Genomic DNA, 23,522 nt, shown 5'->3' with positions numbered 1-23,522 from the left:
CATTTGGAATAACTTTTTATCCCTGGGCATTCTGTTAAATTATGAGCCCTGTGAAAATCGTAAGTTAGTATTTGAGAGAAGCTCTCAAATGATGTCGCCACAGCATGTGTACCTAAAACATTGACAGGAAAGATCTCCTTTGTTAGTTGTAAAACAAGAACACTCCATCTTTCCTGACTTCCTCCCAAGGTTCCCTAACACATTTCTGGAACTTTTTATTAGGATTGATTGCTGGGGTAGTATTTATTGGATCCTTAGACTTGTTGAAGAGTTTGGGGTTAATCGTGAGTAGTAGTATTCCTGTTGAGCCCTTTTTCCTTATGTGGACAAAGGTGGTTGAAAATGTGCAAAATAGATGCAGTTGCTCTAGCTGCTCTAAAGTGATGGTAACAGAAGGTCAAAGTGTGCATTTGAGGCCATTCACTCATTTTGGTTGATGTGCCATACTTCAGTAAACCTTTGGTACAGTTCAAATGGGGTTCTAAGATTGCCAGATATAAACTTTGGTTCATAATTTGCTTATTTAAAACTCAATAAAAAGCCCAGCTTCGTTTCTCGCTGGAGTAGGTTTTAAAGCTGTTGGAAGCTCACCGAAGTGAAGTATGGAGTTTTCAAAGTAGCAACCCTAACTTTTCCAACTACACTTACACGAAGGGTATTCTTAGAAAAATATAAAGCCAATTTTCAAAATACGTGTTTCTGATTGGCCTTCTCTACCCTACGTTGCAGGATTAGTGCACCTAAAAATAATTGGCAGTCTTAAGCCCTCCAGAGCTAAATTTTGGCAAGGTTTTGCAAAACGCTAACTAGCTGAATTTCTCTTAATGATTGCTAGGTGATCTCAAATCATACATGTGCATAATGACTGTAATTTATGTGCTTTATTATTAAGGTTTAGGTCAAATGACTTTAGGCTTTCAGTGTGTATAGTGCATTATATGCAATAATTTCAATCCTTTTTGCAAGGAGGGAGGATGGATTAATGTATGCGTTCTCCCATCCTCCTGGGATTATTAAAAACCTTTAGAGATTTTCTTTCTTTGTTCCCATGAGACGTGGAACATTGTGTGTTCCTCCTGGGATTCTTAGGTAACTGGGAGGAGCTGGAGTTTGACAGCAACCTGTGTTTTAGCTCTCTTTGTGGCCATGTGAATTTAGATCAAGAAAGTGAACAGAAACTGTTTTGATAATTCTTTTAGGCCAATGACAAAGAATTGTTGTACTTTTAGAACAGGTAAGAATTAAACTACCAGTTGACTGATTAGGAGAATCACTCAGCAAATAATAGCTTAATGTAGCTCCCCAATATTAGCATTACATCAAGTATTTACAATATTTTTTAAAAGACTGATGAAGTTCCCCCCCCCACATATTTATTCCTTTCACTTTGAAAACTTTTTAAAAAATAAACTTTCTTCTAGAAATGTTATATTTACAGAAGTTGGGAGGATAGCACAGAGTTTTCCTATACCCTACACCCAGTTTTCCCTATTATTAACGATCTTATATAGTGTGGTACATTGTCACAATGGAGAAATCAATATTGATGCATTATCATCGACTAAAGTCCATACCTTATTCTGATTTCTTTAATTTTTTTTTACTTACAGTTTTATTGAGATATAATTCATACCCCAAACAATTCAGCCATTTAGAGTGTACAGTGGCTTAAATGTACTTACAGAATTGTGAATCCTCACCAAAATCAATTTTTAGAACATAGTCATCATTCCAGAAAGAAATCTCATACCTTTTAGATGTTAACTACCCCGTTACTTCCCATTCCCAGCTCCCACCCTCCCCCTGAGCCCCAGGCAACCACTAATCCACTTTCTGTCTCTATAGACTGACCTGTGCTGAACATATAAATAAATGGAATCATACACTATGTGGACTTTTGTGATGGGTTCTTTCATTTAACATAGTGTTTTTGAGATTCAGCCATGTTGTAACATATATCTGAACTTCATTCCTTCATACGGCTGAATAATATTCCATTGTATGAATATACCACATTTTGTTCATCCATTGTTGTACATTTGGCCATTATGAATAATGCTGGAATGAACATTTTCATGCAAGTTTTTGTGTGATTTCCTTCAGTTTCCTCTAATGTCTTTTTTCTGTTCCAGAATCCCATCCAGGACACTACATTATATTTTGTCATCATGTCTTAGGCTCCCAAGTTTTTGCTTCTGACAGCCCTTGTAAATTGTAAATGTAAGATGCTATGATTTTGCATCAACCTTTCTTCCAGAAACGGAGTGCCTCACTTGGGTTTTGAAGAAAGTTTAGGTCTTTATGAAGGGATTTTAAGAAGTAAATTTAAAAGTTTCCAAATACTTAACAGAAAGATTTGGATCTTTCATGCTGCAGGGCTAATGGTAGTCTAGGGATAAGAAGACTGATGTGGAGAGTTGGGAATGTGGGGTTGAGTCCCAGCTCTACATGACTCACTGTAGGCTCTTGGGAAAGTCACTTACCCAGTGGAGTCTGAAAAGCCCTATGTAAACAAGGAGGTATTACATAAATGCAAAACACTGCAATTGCAAAACAAAGACAGAAATGAAAACCATCTATTATACTCTGATAAACTACTGAAGTTCCTTCTCCATGAAGAGACTTTTCTGACAACTTGTACTAAGTGAGGAAGAGGGGCCAGGAGTGCAGCATCTTCTCTTTTCCAGCTAGTTCAGGAACATATCTTATTAGAGGTAGAATTTAGAGGAGTAAAGATCCAGAAAAGAGAGCGTTATCAATTAGGAGCTGAGTGGCATGCATAAGTGATAGTGAAATGATGACAACTAAGCCAAGGCACTGATCTAACAAGGGCTGTCAGAAGCAAAAACTTGGGAGCCTAAGACATGATGACAAAATATAATGTAGTGTCCTGGATGGGATTCTGGAACAGAAAAAAGACATTAGAGGAAACTGAAGGAAATCACACAAAAACTTGCATGAAAATGTTCATTCCAGCATTATTCATAATGGCCAAATGTACAACAATGGATGAACAAAATGTGGTATATTCATACAATGGAATATTATTCAGCCGTATGAAGGAATGAAGTTCAGATATATGTTACAACATGGCTGAATCTCAAAAACACTATGTTAAATGAAAGAACCCATCACAAAAGTCCACATAGTGTATGATTCCATTTATTTATATGTTCAGCACAGGTCAGTCTATAGAGACAGAAAGTGGATTAGTGGTTGCCTGGGGCTCAGGGGGAGGGTGGGAGCTGGGAATGGGAAGTAACGGGGGTAGTTAACATCTAAAAGGTATGAGATTTCTTTCTGGAATGATGACTATGTTCTAAAATTGATTTTGGTGAGGATTCACAATTCTGTGAGTACATTTAAGCCATCGTACACTCTAAATGGCTGAATTGTTTGGGGTATGAATTATATCTCAATAAAACTGTAAGTAAAAAAAAATTAAAGAAATCAGAATAAGGTATGGACTTTAGTCGATGATAATGCATCAATATTGATTTCTCCATTGTGACAATGTACCACACTATATAAGATCGTTAATAATAGGGAAAACTGGGTGTAGGGTATAGGAAAACTCTGTGCTATCCTCCCAACTTCTGTAAATATAACATTTCTAGAAGAAAGTTTATTTTTTAAAAAGTTTTCAAAAATATTGTAAATACTTGATGTAATGCTAATATTGGGGAGCTACATTAAGCTATTATTTGCTGGGTGATTTTACCAAAGGCATTTGGTTGCTTTATTGATAAAATCAGTTGGGATACAGAGAATGTCTGCCTTAATTATGCTGGTGCAAGCAAACCTTGGTTCTCTACCATTGTGTCCCATAAAGGTTTCGGGCTGTTGTTTCCTCCATTTAGGACTCTGGGGGAGTAATAACTAGTGATTAACTTTGTCTCTCATAGGTACAGAAAGCTAACACCTTAGTGATAACTGCAAGTATTCCTCTATCACCATCCCTCCAAAATGTGTGAGAATCTGAGATAGATTTTCTTAGCATCTATTTGGACTTCAAAATGAATTTTCTGAGAGAGATGTATAAAATGGTTGTAAGGCATAGTTAAGAAGGATCAAGTTGACAGTAAAAAGCGGAGGACCAGCCTGAGAACCTAACCACCATCCACAACATTTTCTATGGGAAGGTGGGTTGTGAGCAACTGGAAATAAAAAGACATCAGCTGCACGCCATTTGTACAATCAGAGCCCGCCTTTGGTGACAAGTATTAGGTTGGTGCAAAAGTAATTGCAGTTTAAAAAGTTAAAAATAATTGCAAGAACCGTAATTACTTTTGCACCAACCTAATAAATGACATAAAATTAGAAAGCTCAGTATCTCAGAGTCCTGTTAAAGGATGTATGAGACTCCTCATATTTAATGCCTACTTTAACCATTGATTTGAAATGCTTAAAAAAAGAACCAATACACACTCAGCAGGATTGAGTAGTAATTTATTGTGATTATCTTTGTTCAGCTTTGAAAACCTAGGCATTGATATTAAGACTAAGGAGAAATTACATAGAGCTGGTGTGATGGAAAAAAGTTTCTGTCTTTCGAGTGATTTTTTTGTTTTTAATGCCTTAGAGTTAAGCTTTTAAAAACACGCTTCATTGCATCTCATCCAAGCCTTCTAGGACAGAGCTATGGGACCTTTTTTCTTTTGAGGGCCACTGACCCACAAAGAAAAAAATCTAATCAAGAGCCATGTACAAAAAGCAATGTAATTTAGGTGCTTCCTTAGAAAACTATAAAGCATTCAATTCTCCTGCTTTTAAAATTAAGAACACGGAACTCTCAACAAGTACAACAAATTAAAAAAATCATTTGGTTTCATATTATGTGCAGTTAAAAGAGGTGGAGTGGGGTAAAGAACAACAATATGGGTAGAGTAAAAGAGAGGAAAGCAGACAGAGTTTTAAGAGACTAGAAGAGCTACATGGAGAAGAACCTGTATATAACAAGGGCCATGGAAGCAGGAGGTTGACTTAGGGAATACAGGAGACAAGTGATAGTTGTTGAACATAACCGACTGTTCAGCTATTGGAATAAGTAGTTTACTACTCCCAGCTCTTCTGTGGCTCTAATGCTTAATCCCATCAAGTAATACTTCTTATCGAAGGGGATGTATCAGAATCACCTAGGACCCTTTAAAAAATGCATGTGAACAAAAACAACAACATTTATCTGTAAAGATATATGTGCTCCAATGTTCATTGCAGCTTTATTTATGGTGGCCAAGACATGGAAACAACCAAAGTTTCCTTCGATAGATGATTGGATAAAGAGGATGTGATATATACACACAATGGAATACTGTTCTGCCATAAGAAAAGATGAAATAGTGCCATTTGTGACAACATGGATGGATCATGAGATTAAAATGCTAACCAAATAAGTCAGACAGAAAAAGTTAAGAACCATATGCTTGCACTGATATGTGGTATATAAAACTGAAAACAACAAAAGAACAAGACAAACAAATGAAGAAACAAAAACTCATAGACACAGACAATAGTTTAGAGGTTGTGGGGAGGGGGTGATAGATGAGGCTAAAAGGGATCAAATATATGGTGATGGAAGGAGAACTGATGAAAATTTTGGCATGAGGTGAACCTCTTGAAATCTCTCCTGGAATTTACAACAAATTAAACAACTTTAACTCCACAAAGGACTCCCTGCACAGCAGACAGGCAAGACAAAGAGGCCCACTACTGAAATCATCTAAAGGTGGGCAAATTGCGCAAGCAGGGGAGGAAGGAAGGGAGAAGTGCGGGGACAGAGTCGCGCGGCGCAGGACGCAGACCTAGCTCGGTGCTATGAGCTCGCTGCATTCTGGAGCTACCACAGCTGTGGGAGAGGGAAGAACTCAGACTGCTAGGGCTCTGCTTATGGCCCACAGGGCTGAGGGGGCAGCATATAACACGGCTGAACCCAACGCTCACGGCAGAGACCTCGGAACAAAGGCTGAGGGAAGAAGGCTGAAAACGGTGGTTTAAGCCCTCACTGCTGAACAGAGAACGGAAGGCTTAGGCACTGAACATGGCAGCTCCCTCCCTACCCTCCCAAAGCTCGCTCCCGCCCCCACCTCCCCAGTGCTAGAAGCCGAACAGTAGCAGTGTCAGGTCAAACGAACGCAATATTTGCACTTCTGAGAACTGGTCTGCAGACACGGACTCGCAGCCGAACGAGTTCCGCCGAAGGGGAGGTAGCCATGGAAGCAGGACTGGCTGTGGTGGTGGTCGTCACCATTGCTCTAGGCCACCTCTCACAACCCACCCCGCCAGTATCCCCACCTTTCTGGGCGGATCCCTGCAGAGCGAAAAAGAACTGCTGAAACACACAGGCTCCGAATCTGGTGCAGGAAGACCTTTGGAACTTCAGAAGCTCTCCGATTCCCCCACGGAGGCAGCACCCTATGACCCAGGGGAACTATTCACAGAGGAGAAGCCCGCCTTCCAGGGAATCCCCCCATTGTGTGAGAACCTGGAAAATGCAAAGAAAATATAACACTACTGTGTGAGAGAGAATAAAAGGCTGCAGTTGGAGAGAAAAAACATTCTACCAACACCTACTGGAAAACAAAAGAAAGACCTCTTTCTATCGACCTGTTGCAGAAATCACTCCTGTAGATGTCTAGGAAGAGAAATAATAATTCACTAATTGCCATGAATAACCCAGGTAACAAGACAGCTCAGGAATAAAATGAAAAGTCTCCAGAAAATGAACTTAAAGACATGGAAATATGTGACTTAAATTAACAGAGAATTCGAGGTTGCAGTTCTTAAAAAACTCAACAAGATGTGAGAAAACACAGAAAGGCAGTTTAATGAACTCAGAAACACAATCAAAGAATGAAATGAACATTTTACCAAAGAGATTGAAATTTTAGAAAAGAACCAAATAGAATTTCTGGAGATTAAGAACTCAATGAAAGAAATGAAGAATGAAATAGCCAGCCTAGGTAGTAGAGTTGACCAGATGGAGGAAAGAATCAGTGATATTGAAGATAGAAATCTGGAAATGACAAAGATGGACGAAGAAAGAGACTTGAGACTTCAAAGAAATGAAAGAACTCTACAAGAACTTTCTGACTCCATCAGAAAGAGCAATATAAGAATAATGGGCATACCAGAAGGAGAAGAAAGAGAGAAGGAAACAGAGAGTATATTCAAACAAATAGTCAACGAGAACTTCCCAAACGTGTGGAAAGAACTGGATCCTCGAATCCAAGAAGCAACTAGAACATCTAATTACCTCAACCCCAACAGGCCTTCTCCAAGGCACATTGAAGCTGTCAAAAACAACGACAAAGAAAGAATCCTCAAGGCAGCCAGGGAAAAGAAGACAGACAGTATCCTACAAAGGAAAGCCCATTAGATTATCATCAGATTTTTCAGCAGAAACTCTAAAAACCAGGAGGAAGTGGAACCAAATATTCAAACTATTGAAAGAGAGAAATTATGAGCCAAGAATAACATACCAAGCAAAGGTATCCTTTCGATGTGAAGAAGGAATAAATGCCTTTCCAGACATACAGTAGCTGAGGGAATTTTCTAACATACTACCTACAGTGCAAGAAGTAATGAAGGAGGCTTTTCGACCAGCATAAATAGGGATAATTTGTGACAACCAAAACATAAAAGGGGGAGAGTAAAGGCCTGAACCAGAATATGGGAATGGAGAAAGTAAGCATGCTGAAGAAAATGGAATACTCTAAATATGAAACTTTCTTTTACATAAACTTAAGGGTAACCACTCAAAAAAAAATCCAGAGTTGAAATACATAACAAAATAAGAAACAGAAGGAAAAATCATAGAATACCACCACACAGAAATAATAGACAACAACAAAAAGGCAAAGAACAATGGAAACACAAGTCTTACCAGAAAACTAAAGATAGAATGACAGGAAATCCTCACATATCAATAATCTCCCTAAATGTAAATGGACTGAACTCACCAATAAAAAGGCACAGAGTAGCAGATTGGATCAAAAAACTAAACCCAACCATATGCTGTCTCCAAGAGACACATCTCAGCTACAAGGACAAGCATAGACTCAAAGTGAAAGGGTGGAAATTGACACTCCATGCAAATCGTATCCAGAGAAAATCAGGTGTAGCCATACTGATATCAGATGAAACAGACATCTGGGTAAAAAAGGTAATAAGAGACAAAGATGGATATTTCATAATGGTAAAGGGGACTATACAACAAGAAGACATAACAGTCAACAATATTTATGCCCCCAGTTAGGGAGCACCAAAATATACCAAGCAACTACTAACAGAACGAAAGGGAGAAATTGACCGAAATACACTTAGAGTAGGGGACCTAAATACATCATTGACAGCTATGGATAGATCATCCAGCAGAAAATAAAGAAATAGCAGCCCTGAATGACACATTAGATGAAATGGACATAATTGACATTTATAGAGGATTTCATCCTAGAACATCAGACTATACTTTTTTTTTTCTAGTGTACATGGAACACTCTCAAGGATAGACCATACATTGGGAAATAAAACTAGCCTCAGCAAATTTAAGAAAATTGAAGCATACCAAGCATATTCTCTGATCACAAGGCTTTGAAATTGGATATCAACTGCAAAAAGAAAGGAAGAAAACCCACAAATGTGTGGAGATTAAACAACATACTTTTAAAGAATGACCAGGTAAAAGAAGCAACGGAAGAGATTGAAAGATACATAGATACAAATGAGAATGAAAATACATCGTACCAAAATTTTGGGGATGCAGCGAAAGCAGTTTTAAGAGAGAAATTTATATCATTACACGCCTATATCAAGAAACAAGAAAAATCCCAGATAAATAACCTCTCGTTGCACCATAAAGAACTAGAAAAAGAACAAATGAAACCCAAGGTCCGCAGAAGAAAGGAAATAATAAAAATCAGAGCAGAACTAAATGAAATAGACAACAAAAAGACAATAGAAAAATTAATGTGACAAACAGCTGGTTGTTTGAAAAGATTAGCAAAATTGACAAACCCTTGGCTAGACTCACTAAGATAAAAAGAGAGAAGACACTAACAAAATCAGAAATGAAAGAGGGGAGGTTATCACGGATGTCACAGAAATACAAAGGATCATACAAGAATACTATGAAGGACTGTATGCCACCAAATTTAATAACCTAGAAGAAATGGACAAGTTGTTAGAAACCTATAGTCTTCCTAGGCTGAATCATGAAGAAATTGGAAATCTAAATAGACCGATGACCAGTAAGGAAATTGAATCAGTCACCCGAAACCTTCCCAAAAGCAAAAGTCTGGGACCAAATGGCTTCACTAGTGAAGTCTACCAAACCTTCAAAGAGGATCTCCCACCTGCCCTACTCAAATTCTTTGAAAAAAATTGAAGAAGAGACAATACTCCCTAATTTTATGAGGCCTACATTACCCTGATAACAAAACCTGGTAAGAATAACAGAAAAAAGGAAACTACAGACCAGTATCTCTGATGAGTACAGATGCAAAAATCCTAAACAAAATTCTAGCAAATCGACTGCAACAATGCATTAAAAAGATTATTCATCACGATCAAGTGGGGTTCGTCCCAGGGGCACAAGGATCGTTCAACATATGCAAATCCATCAATGTGATACATCACATAAACAAAATAAAGGACAAAAATCATATGATTATATCAATTGATGCAGAAAAAGCATTTGACAAGATACAACATCCATTTATGATTAAAACACTTAATAAAATAGGTATAGAAGGAAAATACCTTAACATAATAATGGCCATATATGACAAACCCTCAGGTAATATCATAATTAACAGTTAAAAACTGAAGCCCTTTGCTCTACATTCAGGAACACAACAGAGCTGTCCCTTATCACCTCTACTTTTCAACATAGTGTTGGAAGTCCTCACCAGAGCAATCAGGCCAGAGAAAGAAATAAAAGGCATCCAAATTGGGAATGAAGAAGTGAAATTTTCACTCTTTGCAGATGACATGATGCTATATATAGAAAACCGTAAAGCCTCCACCAAAAAGCAATTAGAAACAATAAGCGAATACAGTAAAGTTGCTGGCTACAAAATCAACGTACAAAAGTCCATTGCATTCCTATATACTAACAATGAAGTCTCAGAAAAATAATTAAAAATAACAATTCCTTTTGCAATGGCAACAAAAAGAGTAATATACCAGAAATGAACTTAACCTAGGATGTGTAACACCTATATACTGAAAACTATAAGGCATTTTTGAAAGAAATTAAAGAAGACACAAAGAAATGGAAAGACATTCCGTGCTCATGGATTGGAAGAATCAACATAGTTAAAATGGCCATATTACCCAAAGCAATATACAGATTTAATGCAATCCCCATCAAAATGCCAATGGAGTTTTTTAAAGAAATAGAACAAAAAAATCATCAGATTTGTATGAAACCACAAAAGACCTTGAATAGCTAACGCAATCCTAAGAAAAAAGAACAATGCTGGAGGTATCACACTCTCTAACTTTAGCTTGTACTGCAGGGCAAAAATAATCAAAACAGCATGGTATTGGCAGAAAAAGACACACAGACCAATTGGAATTGAATTGAGAACCCAGAAATAAACCCACTTTAATATGGACAGATAATTTTTTACAAAGAAGCCAAAAACCTACAATGGAGAAAATGCAGCCTCTTCAATAAATGGTGCTGGGAGAATTGGAAAGCCCCATGCAAAAGAATGAATCTGGACTGCTATCTGTCACTATGTACCAAAATTAATCCAAAATGGATCAAAGACTGAAGCATAAGACCTGACACAATAAACTGCATAGAAGAAAACATAGGTACTAAACTTATGGGCCTTTGGTTCAAACATCAGTTTATGAATTTGACTCCAAAGGCAAGGGAAGTAAAAGCTGAAATAAATGAATGGGACTATACCAATATTAAAAGGTTCTGCACAGCAAAAGAAACCATCGACAAAAGAAAGTGGCAACCAACTGAATTGGAGAAGTTTTTTGCAAACAGTGCCTCCAATAAAGGGCTAATATCCAAAATATACAAGGAACTCCTACAACTCAACAACAAAAAAACAAACAATCCAATTGAAAAATGGGCAGAGGACTTGAAGAGACATTTCTCCAAAGAGGACATACAAATGGCAAATAGACATATGAAAAAATGCTCAACATCACTAATCAGCAGAGAAATGCAAATAAAAACTACAATGAGATATCACCTCACTGTGGTTAGAATGGCTGTCATCAACAAGACAAATAGTAACAAGTGTTGGAGAGGCTGTGGAGAAAAAGGAACCCTCATACACTGTTGGTGGGAGTGCAGAGTGGTGCGGCCGTTATGGAAGGCAGTGTGGAAATTCCTCAAAAAATTACGAGTAGAATTACCATATCACCCAGCAATTCCTCTCCTGGGTATCTACCCAAAAAATCTGAAAACATTTGTCCATAATATCATGTGTGCTCCAGTGTTCATTGCAGTTTTATTTTCCATGGCCAAGACATGGAAACAACCAAAATGTCCTTCGATAGATGAATGGCTAAAGAAGTTGTGGTATATATGCACAATGGAATACTATTCGGCGGTAAGAAAAGATGAAATAATGCCATTTGTGACAACATGGATGGATCTTGAGATTATAATGCTAAGCGAAATAAGTCAGACAGAAAAAGCAGAGAACCATATGATTTCACTGATATATGTGGTATATAAAACAAAACAGCAAAAGAACAAGACAAACAAATGAAGGAATGAAAAGTTATATACATAGACAATAGTTTAGGGGTTATCAGAGGGTAAGGGGGGAAGGGGTTCTAGAAGAGGGTAAATATGGCCTAATACATGGTAATGGAAAGAGAAGTGACTGTGAGTGGTGAACACATAATGTGAGATATAGATGATGTAATACAGAACTTTACACCTCAAATCTATGTAACTTTACTAATAGTTGTCACCCCAATAAACTTTAATTTAAATAAATAAATAAATAAATGCATGTGCTAAGCTCCAGCTGTGCATTAGCTGTCTACCTGTCTCATACTAGATTCTGTTGTCCTTGTGCTCAGCCTGTCTGCCTAAAGGACAAAAAATTGTGACATCTTTCTTAAATGAAAAGTATACAGGATCACCAGGTTTAGAAAGTAGATCTCCAGAAAGAAAAGGCATTTCTCATTCAGACACAGCATTTTATTTATTTTTATTAAATTTATTGAGGTGACATGCTTAGTAAAATTTTAAGTTTCAAGTGTACAGTTCTGTAATACATCATCTATATATTGCATTGTGTGCTCACCAGCCAGAATCAGTTCTCCTCCCATGACCTTATCTTTGACCTCCTTTACTCTCTTCCACCATCACCCCTCCCCCCTTACCCTCTGGTAACCACTAAACAGTCTGAGTTTTGTTTGTGTGTTTGTCTTGTTCGTTTGTTGCTTTCAGTTTTATATCCCACCTATGAGTGAAATCATATGGTTCTCTACTTTTTCTGACTTATTTAGCTTAGCACGATAGTCTCCATATCCTTCCATGTTGTGACAAATGACACTATTTCATCTTTTCTTATGGCTGATTAATATTCCATTCTATATATGTACCACATCTTCTTTATCCAATCATCTATCAAAGGACACTTTGGTTTTTTCTATGTCTTGGCCACCATAAATAATGTTGCAGTGAACATCATAGTACATATATCATTATCGATGAATGTTTTCAGATTTTTTTGGGTAGATACCCAGGAGAGGGATTGCTGGGTCATATTGTAATTCAATTCGTGATTTTTTGAGGAACCTCCACACTGCCTCCCATAGCAGCTGCACCAATCTGCATTCCCACCAACAGTATATGAGGGTTCCTTTCTCTCCACAGCCTCTCCAACACTTGTTATTGTTTGTCTTGTTGATGATAGCCATTGTAACAGGTGTGAGGTGATATCTCATTGTGGTTTTGATTTGCATTTCCCTAGTAGCTAGTGAAGTTGAGCATATTTTTATACGTATATCTGTTGATAGTTTGTATGTTTTCCTGGGAGAATATCCATTCAGGTCCTCTGCCCATTTTTTTTTTTTTATTGGGTAGTTTGTTTTTTGTTGTTGAGTTGTAGGAGTTCTTTATATATTTTGTATATTACCCCCTTATTGGATGCGTTGTTTACAAATATCTTCTCCCATTTGGTTGGTTACCTTTTTGTTTTGGTGATGGTTTCTTTTGCTGTGCAGAAGCTTTTTAGTTGCATATAGTCCCATTCATTTAGTTTTGCTTTTATTTCTCTTACCTTTGATGTGAAATTAATAAAATCCTTTTTGAGGGCAGCCGGATGGTAAGTTGGTTAAAGTGTGAGCTCTTAGCAAGAAGTTCGTTGTTTCAATTCCCACATAGGATGGTGGGCTGGGCCCCCCTGCAACTATGGTTGAAAACGGAAACTGGTCTTGGAGCTGAGCTGCGCCCTCCACAGCTAGATTGGAGGACAACAACTTGGAGCTGATGGGCCCTGGAGAAACATACTGTTCCCTAGTATTCCCCAATTAAAAAAAAAAAATCCTTTTTGGAACCAAGGTCCATACGTTTAGTACCTATGCTTTCTTGTATGCAATTTATTGTTTCAGGTCTTATGTTTAAGTCTTTGGTCCATTTTGAGTTAATTCTGGTGTAGCGTGACAGATACCATCTAGTTTCATTGTTTTGCATGTAGCTTTCCAATTTTTCCAGCACTATATATTGAGGAAGGTTTCTTTTCTCCATTGTATTTTTTTGCCTCCTGTGGAAAATTTTCAGCCCACATGTATTGGGTTTATTTCTGGGTTCTCAGTTCTGTTCCTTTGGTCTGTGTGTCTATTTGTCTTCCAGTACTATGGTGTTTTGATTATTGTTACTTTGTAGTAGAATTTGAAGTCAGGGAGTATGACACCTCCATCCTTTTTCTTTTTTCTCAGGATTACTTTAGCTATTTGGGGTCTTTTGTGACAGACACAGCATTTTAGAAGCAGTCTCAAACATACATATGATGTCCTTCAAATAACATATATGCCCTGGCTTTTAATATAAATCATTCCGAGTGCTTAAAGTAGAAATAGTCAAGGTTTACAAATCAAATGAATCTCTCTAGTGCTTACCAGAATGCAGTTATAATTCCATTTTCAAATGCACCGTAATTGTCCCCCTTTTTCCTCCTTGTAGTTCTCATTGTCAGAAACTGGTTGTGGCACTCAGTCCCCAGTAACCTAAATGTGTCCTGGGATTTAATTTGCAAGTGTGTCTTGGAATGCATGTGTCTCAGGCAGGGATTTTTGGCTAGAATGTCAAATCATATTTTCAAGTAATGCTCTTTAGAAATGCAGACAGAATAAGTGCTGTGTTCAAGGCTACATGGACAAAACTGCCGTGTTGGAGTCGGCTTGTTTTCACTGAGAGGAAGATGACTTTGCCAGCGGAAATGTTAGCCAAGTATGTACCCTGTTGTCATCTTTTACACAAGGCAAATTTTTTACCATTAGACAGTCTTCTTGGAACATTCTTCTCTAAAATGAAAATAAAGTCCTTTATTTCTTTTTTATTGGGCATTGCCAAAGCAACGATGTACTGCAGTGTTCAGATGTAAGCAGGTCTCCATGAGGTCCTGCTGAGGGCCACTGATGGATATGAAAAGGGCGGAGTACATGGGCCCTGCTGGGCCTTTTATATGTGCCAGTGTAAATTGTGCTGTGTACTTTCAGCAGGTTACCAGTAAAACTTTTATTGCGGTTACCTGTTTTTGAAGGTTGTCTCCTTGGTATAAAATTTCTGTGGGTAAGTTTAAACTACTCAATGTCTAGCACCTTCTTAAATGTAGAACACTATTTTTTTCCTGCTGTCTCTTAGAATTTTCTGGCTTCAGGTTGTGTGTATGTCTGTGCATGTATGCATTGGGGGTGGGAAAAACCCTGCTAAGACTAGGTGAACACAGATCATTTTCCAAATTTATGAATTGTTTTGCCTTAGAAATTCAGTGAATTCTACAACTGAATCTTTTCAGGGGCTTGAAAAACAGCCTGTGACAACCTTAAAAAGTAGCTGTTCCCTTATAATTCATTTAAATAAGCTCTGTGTATTTTAAGTTCCTATTCTGAGCATTCCAGTTAATTTTTTATATGGGATGTGAGTGTGATGCAGATTATTTAATACAGCTGCAGCAAGCACTGCACTAGTTGGGGTCCTTCATAGTATTTTATGTGTTAAGACTGTATCGCGGGAAATCCTTAACTCTGAAACCAGGAGACAACTGGATATCTGTTAATTTATGTGCCAGTTTTGAATGCCTTCCATGAACTTAAGAAGCCAGTGAAGAGGGAGTTTTGTTTTTGGTTACAACAAAGGTGTTTGCAGAAACCTGAGCCTTAGCAACCTTTTTTCTTTCACTGATGAAATCGAAGATACTCCGCAGTTCCACAGCTCCTAAACTCTTTTACACACGACCACCACCATTTTGTTTGTTTGTTTCTTTGTTTGTTTGTTGTTAGAATTATCTGTCGAACAAGGGTTTCATAAATGCCAAAAAAACTTGCCTCAGTTCTGGATGAAGTTATTTGAAGATTGTTTCCCTTCCCCCCTTCCTTAAGTAGTCCTTTAATGCTGCATACCCCTTTTTGTCTGGCAGTAACACTCACCCCACTTTTCAATTGCCAGGAAGGAAGAATGACAGGAATATGTATGATTATGTAATTATTTGCACATGTTCAGTTGACAATCCTAGTGGTAGTCAAGTAAGTTGCCAACCCAATTTTGAAATAGCCACCCCCCTCCCCAAAGCTACTTTGATACCTATCTTAGGCGAAGGCTTATTTCCTCTAAGCACACATACACAAGAAGCAGCAACGGCCAGCTCATAGTCTAGTTCATGTCCCATAATTAGTGTTGTTAGGAAGATTTGCTCTTCATTCTGTATCCCTTTACTTATTGTGCACGCTTACCATTGACAGGCTCATATATCTTCAACATGCTCATTCCTGAGTTGTTGAGATCTTGATTCTTTTTAGACACCTGTTATCTTACATGGACCATGGACAGCAATAGCAGAGGGAACAGTGGAAGTGACTCCTTGTAAATGTGTACAAAATTATACGAGGGTACCTGCACCACACCAGCTAAATATTGGAATGACTAAAGTGATAGGACCTAATGTTTTATTTTTGAATGGCACCACATCAGTTAGTCATTATGAGGGAGTGGTGTAGTCTCTTCAAAGCACACGTATGTTCTGTGATAGGAAGAGCAGGGTGTGGGTGAACTTTGGGATCTAGTATAAAAAATAAAGAAAACCCCAAATATTCATGGCCAAACCACAAGCAAAATGCAGTTGGTGTAGGGGAGGGAGATACTTTCTGGGTGCAGCTGCTGTGGAGTAATATGTCTTTGACGTTTCTCTTGACTCTTAAGAGTTTCTTCACTACATGAAGATTACATTTATTGGAAGTCATTGGCCTTTACTGGGATGAGTGGCTACACTGCACAGAATCATAAGGTCCGTACAGTGTCTATAACGTCTGCACAGAAGACACTGGATGAGAAAATCTTAGAATTGAGGATTGTTTAGCATCACCCCTTGACTCAAATTATCCAGCATGAACTCTCATTGTTTCCATTTGGCTGACAACTCCTTAAAATGCACTTACCGAAATTTGACTTCCGGAAAAATGGCGGAGTGAGGTGAGCCTCTGTAAAGCTCCCCTGGAATTAACAAAGAATCGAACAACAAAAACTCCACGAAGAACTCCCTGCACAGCAGACAGGCAAGACGAAGAGGCCCACTACCGACTGAAATCACCTACAGGTGGGAGATTCGCGCGTGGAGGGAGGAGGAAAGGGAGAAGTGCGCGGAGACAGAGCCGCGCGGGCGCAGGACGCAGACCTCGCTCAGTGCGCCGAGCTCGCTGCTTCCCGGAACTACCGCAGCTGTGGGAGAGGGAAGAACTCGGACTGCTAGGGCTCCGCCAGGGCTCCACAGGGCTGAGGGGGCAGCATATAACACGGCTGAACCCAACGCTCACGGCAGAGACCTCGGAGTAAAGACTGAGGGAAAAAGGCTGAAAACGGTGGTTTAAGCCCGCACTGCCGAGCAGAGAACGGAGCCTTAGGCACGGAGACTAGCCGCCCCCTCCCTCCACCCCCAGAGCTCGCCCCGCCCCCACCTGCCCGGTGCTAGAAGCGAAACAGTAGCAGTGTCAGATCAAAACAACAGAAAATTTGCTGTTTTGAGAACTGTGGACCGCAAACACAAATTCACAGCCCAACTAGTTCCGGCAAAGGGGAGAGAGCTGTGGAAGCAGGACCGGCTGTGGTGGTGGTCGCCGCCATTGCTCTGGGCCACCTCTCACAACTCACCCCGCCCCTGACCCCACCTATCTGGGCGGATCCCTGCAGGAGTAAACAGAACTGCTGAAACATACGGGCTCTGAATCAGGAGCTGGAAGAGCTTTGGAACATCAAAAGCTCTCCGCATACCCACCGGGACACTGCGCCCTGTGTCCTAGACGAACTATTAACAGAGGAGAAGCCCGTCTCCCAGGGAATCCCCCCATTGTGTGAGAAGTTGGAATAGTGCAGGGAAAACATAGCACTACCGTGTGGGAGAAGAAAAATAAGTTGCAGTTGGAGAAATAATAAAACATTCTACCAACAAGTACTGACAAACAAAATAAAGACCGCTTTCTATCAACCTGTTGCAGAAGTCACTCCTGTAGATGTCTAGGAAGAGAAATAGTAAACCAGTAATCGCCATGAATAACCAAGGCAACAAGATAGCTCAGAAAGAAAGTGAAAAATCTCCAGAGAAGGCACTTAAAGATACAGAAATATGTGACTTAAATGACAGAGAATTCAAGATTGCAGTTCTGAAAAAACTCAACGAGATACAAGAAAACACAGATAGGCAGTTAAATGAACTCAGAAACTCAATCAAAGAACAGCATGAGTATTTTACGAAAGAGATTGAAATTTTAAAAAAGAACCAAATAGAATTTCTGGAGATTAAGAACTCAATAGAAGAAATTAAATGAAATAACCAGCTTAGGTAGTAGAGTTGACCAGATGGAGGAAAGAATCAGTGACATCGAAGATAGAAACCTGGAAATGACACAGATGGAAGAAGAAAGAGACTTGAGACTTAAAAGAAATGAAAGAACTCTACAAGAACTTTCTGACTCCATTAGAAAGAGCAATATGAGAATAATGGGCATACCAGAAGGAGAAGAAAGAGAGAAGGGAACAGAGAATATATTCAAACAAATTGTCGAAGAGAACTTCCCAAATTTGTGGACAGAACTGGACCCTCGAATCCAAGAAGCAAATAGAACACCTAGTTACCTCAATCCCAACAGGCCTTCTCCAAGGCACATTGTATTGAAGCTGTCTAAAATCAATGACAAAGAAAGAATCCTCAAGGCAGCCAGGGAAAAGAAGACGGTAACTTACAAAGGAAAGCCCATTAGATTATCATCAGATTTTTCAGCAGAAACTCTACAAGCCAGGAGGGAGTGGAACCAAATATTCAAACTATTGAAAGAGAGAAATCATGAGCCAAGAATAATATATCCAGCAAAGATATCCTTTAGATATGAAGGAGGAATAAAGACCTTTCCAGCCATACAGAAGCTGAGGGAATTTTCTAATACACGACCTGCACTACAAGAAATACTAAAGGAGGCTATTCGACCACCATCAACAGGGACAATTTGTGGCAACCAAAACTCAAAAAGGGGGAGAGTAAAGGCCTGAACCGGAATATGGGAATGGAGAAAGTAAGCGTGCTGAAGAAAATGGAATACTCTAATTATCAAACTTTCTTTTACATAAACCTAAGGGTAACCACTCAAAAAAAATCCAGAACTGAAATTTATACTGAAATAAAAGAAGAAACAGAGGGAAACATCATAGAATACCACCACACAGAAATAATAGACAACAACAAAAAGGCAAAGAAACAATGGAGACACAGCCTTACCAGAAAACTAAAGATAGAATGACAGGAAATCCTCACATATCAATAATCTCCCTAAATGTAAATGGACTGAACTCACCAATAAAAAGGCACAGAGTAGCAGATTGGATCAAAAAACTAAACCCAACCATATGCTGTCTCCAAGAGACACATCTCAGCTACAAGGACAAGCATAGACTCAGAGTGAAAGGGTGGAAATTGACACTCCAAGCAAATGGTACCTAGAGAAAATCAGGTGTAGCCATAATGATATCAGATGAAACAGACTTCAAGGTGAAAAAGATAACAAGAGACAAAGATGGACATTTCATAATGGTGAAGGGGACTGTACAACAAGAAGACATAACAGTCATCAATATTTATGCCCCCAATCAGGGATCACCGAAATACACCAAGCAACTACTAACACAAATAAAGGGAGAAATTGACCAAAACACAATTATACTAGGGGACTTAAATACACCATTGACAGCTATGGATAGATCATCCAAACAGAAAATAAATAACGAAATAGTAGCCCTAACTGACACATTAGATGAAATGGACATAATTGACATTTATAGAGCACTTCATCCTAAAACATCAGACTACACATTCTTTTCTAGTGTACATGGAACATTCTCAAGGATAGACCATATATTGGGACATAAAATCAGTCTCAACAAATTTAAGAAGATTGAAATCATACCATGCATATTCTCTGATCACAAGGCTTTGAAATTGGATATCAACTGTAAAAAGAAAGCAGGAAAAAACACAAATACATGGAGATTAAACAACATACTTTTAAAGAAGGACTGGGTCAAAGAAGAAGTTAGAGGAGAGATCAAAAGATACATAGAAACAAATGACAATGAAAATACATCCTACCAAAATTTTTGGGATGCAGCGAAAGCAGTTTTAAGAGGGAAATTTATCTCATTACAGGCCTATCTCAAGAAACAAGAAAACTCCCAAATAAATAACCTCATCTTACAACTTAAAGAACTAGAAAAAGAAGAACAAGTAAAACCCAAGGTCAGCAGAAGAAAGGAAATAACAAAAATTAGAGCAGAACTAAATGAAATAGAGAACAAAAAGACAATAGAAAAAATTAATGTGACAAAGAGCTGGTTCTTTGAAAAGATTAACAAAATTGACAAACCCTTGGCTAGACTTACTAAGATAAAAAGAGAGAAGACACTGATTAACAAAATCAGAAACGTAAAAGGGGAAGTTATCACGGACACCACAGAAATACAAAGGATCATCCAAGAATACTATGAAGGACTATTTGCCACCAAATTCAACAACCTAGAAGAAATGGACAAGTTCTTAGAAACATATAGCCTTCCAAGGCTTAACCATGAAGAACTGGAAAATATAAACAGACCGATCACCAGTAACGAAATTGAATCAGTCATCCAAAACCTTCCCAAAAGCAAAAGTCCGGGTCAGATGGCTTTAGTAGTGAATTTTACCAAACCTTCAAAGAGGATCTAATACCAATCCTGCACAAACTCTTCCAAAAAATTGAAGAAGAGACAGTACTCCCTAACTCATTCTATGAGGCCAACATCACCCTGATACCAAAACCTGGTAAGGACAGCACAAAAAAAGAAAACTACAGACCAATATCTCTAATGAATACTGATGCAAAAATCCTAAATAAAATTCTAGCAAACCGAATACAACAATGCATTAAAAAGATTATTCATCACGACCAAGTGGGGTTCATCCCCGGGGCACAAGGATGGTTCAACATCCGCAAATCCATCAATGTGATACATCACATAAACAAAATAAAGGACAAAAGTCACATGATTATATCAGTTGATGCAGAAAAAGCATTTGACAAGATACAACATCCATTTATGATTAAAACACTTAATAAAATGGGTATAGAAGGAAAATACCTTAACATAATAAAGGCCATATATGACAAGCCCTCTGCAAATCTCATAATTAATGGAGAAAAACTGAAGCCCTTTGCTCTACGTTTAGGAACACGACAGGTATGTCCCCTATCACCTCTGCTTTTCAACATAGTGTTGGAAGTCCTTGCCAGAGCAATCAGGCAAGAGAAAGAAATAAAAGGCATCCAAATTGGGAATGAAGAAGTTAAATTATCACTCTTTGCAGGTGACATGATGCTATATATAGAAAACCCTAAAGACTCCACCCAAAAGCTATTAGAAACAATCAACGAATACAGTAAAGTTGCCGGCTACAAAATCAACGCACAAAAGTCCATTGCCTTCCTATATACTAACAATGAAATCTCAGAAAAAGAAATACAAAAAACAATTCCTTTTGCAATTGCAGCAAAAAGCATAAAATACCTCGGAATAAACTTAACCAAGGATGTGAAAGACCTATATGCTGAAAACTATAAGACATTTTTGAAAGAAATTGAAGAAGACACAAAGAAATGGAAAGACATTCCGTGCTCATGAATTGGAAGAATCAACATAGTTAAAATGGCCATATTACCCAAAGCAATATACAGATTCAGTGCAATCCCAATGTCATATTTTAAAGAAATAGAACAAAAAATCATCAGATTTGTTTGGAACCACGAAAGACCCCCAATAGCCAAAGCAATCTTAAGAAAAAAGAACAATAATGGAGGTATCACACTTCCTGACTTTGGCTTGTACTACAGGGCTACAATAATCAAAACAGCATGGTATTGGCAGAAAAACAGACACATAGACCAATGGAATAGAATTGAGAGCCCAGAAATAAAACCACATAAATATGGACAGATAATTTTTGACAAAGAAGCTAAAAACATACAATGGAGCAAAGACAGCCTCTTCAATAAATGGTGCTGGGAGAATTGGATAGCCACATGCAAAAGAATGAAACTGGACTGCTATTTGTCACCATGTACCAAAGTTAATTCAAAATGGATCAAAGACTTAAGCATAAGACCTGACACAATAAACTGCATAGAAGAAAACATAGGTAGTAAACTTATGGACCTTGGGTTCAAAGAGCATTTTATGAACTTGACTCCAAAGGCAATGGAAGTAAAAGCTAAAATAAACGAATGGGACTATATGAAACTTAAAAGCTTCTGCACAGCAAAAGAAACCATTGACAAAATAAAGAGGCCACCAACTGAATGGGAGAAGATTTTTGCAAACAGTACCTCCGATAAGGGGCTAGTATCCAGAATATACAAGGAACTCATGCAACTCAACAACAAAAAAACAAACAACCCAATTGAAAAATGGGCAGAGGACTTGAAGAGACATTTCTCCAAAGAGGACATACAAATGGCAAATAGACATCTGAAAAAATGCTCAACATCACTAATCATCAGAGAAATGCAAATCAAAACCACAATGAGATATCACCTCACCCCAGTCAGAATGGCTATCATCAACAAGACAAATAGTAACAAATGTTGGAGAGGCTGTGGAGAAAAAGGAACCCTCATACACTGTTGGTGGGAATGCAGACTGGTGCAGCCGTTATGGAAGGCAGTGTGGAGGCTCCTCAAAGAATTACGAATAGAATTGCCATATGACCCAGCAATCCCTGTCCTGGGTATCTACCCAAAAAATCTGAAAACATTTAGAAATAAAGACACGTGTGCTCCAATGTTCATTGCAGCTTTGTTTACTGTGGCCAAGACATGGAAACAACCAAAATGTCCTTCGATAGATGAATGGATAAAGAAGTTGTGGTATATATACACAATGGAATACTATTCAGCGGTAAGAAAAGATGATATAGGAACATTTGTGACAACATGGATGGATCTTGAGAGAGTAATGCTGAGCGAAACAAGTCAGACAGAAAAAGCAGAGAACCATGTGATTTCACTGATATGTGGTATATAAACCAATAACAACAAAAGAACAAGACAAACAAATAAGAAACAGAAACTCATAGACACAGACAATAGTTTAGTGGTTGCCAGAGGGTAAGGGGTGTGGGGTGTGGGGGGTGGGAGATGAGGGTAAGGGGGATCGAATATATGGTGATGGAAGGAGAACTAACTCTGGGTGATGAACACACAATGGGATTTATAGATGATGTAATACAGAATTGTACACCTAAAATCTATGTAATTTTACTAACAATTGTCACCCCAATAAATTTAATTTTAAAAAAAATGCACTTACCCCTTTGCTTCCTCCCAGTATAATTATTGCTCATAGATTTGTTCAGTTTTTGGTTGTTGTCACATTTTATAAATTGTTCCTCATTAAGTTACCCTTTCTTGGAGTGTAAACTCCCAAAGCTAGAAAAACTGTATCTCATTTGTCTGACTTGCAGAGAATCTCAAATAATTACAAAAGAGACTTGGGTTGATATTGAATGGCACTGACTGATTTTCCTGTGGTGTAGCAGACTTTCTGATTGGAAAGTTCTTTTGTCTTTTGGAGGTGGCTTTAGTATTTTATTTTTCCAAGAAGGGAATACGCGTTTTTAGTTTAATGAAAATTTCTATACACATGATGCCTAACTAGGCCTTTGCAGCAACCTCACAGATGGTAGTGAAGCAGAGTATGTAAACCTTAAGTCCAACTGTTCCATCTTGGACTTGGTGAATGGTGATAG

General features: G+C 38.3%; 1 protein-coding gene across 1 annotated transcript in view; it reads left to right on the top strand.

Annotated features, from left to right (window-relative positions):
- Nucleotides 1–23,522, top strand: part of GPC4 (glypican 4) — a 130,788-nt gene that overhangs the window by 64,115 nt on the left and 43,151 nt on the right. The window lies entirely within an intron of this gene.

The sequence above is a fragment of the Rhinolophus sinicus genome, chromosome 18, assembly GCF_057876585.1.
Source record: "Rhinolophus sinicus isolate RSI-liver-muscle chromosome 18, RSI-T2T, whole genome shotgun sequence".
Lineage (NCBI taxonomy): Eukaryota > Metazoa > Chordata > Mammalia > Chiroptera > Rhinolophidae > Rhinolophus > Rhinolophus sinicus.
The sequence above is the reverse complement of the archived record's forward strand: the minus strand, read 5'-3'. Positions and strand labels throughout refer to the sequence as shown.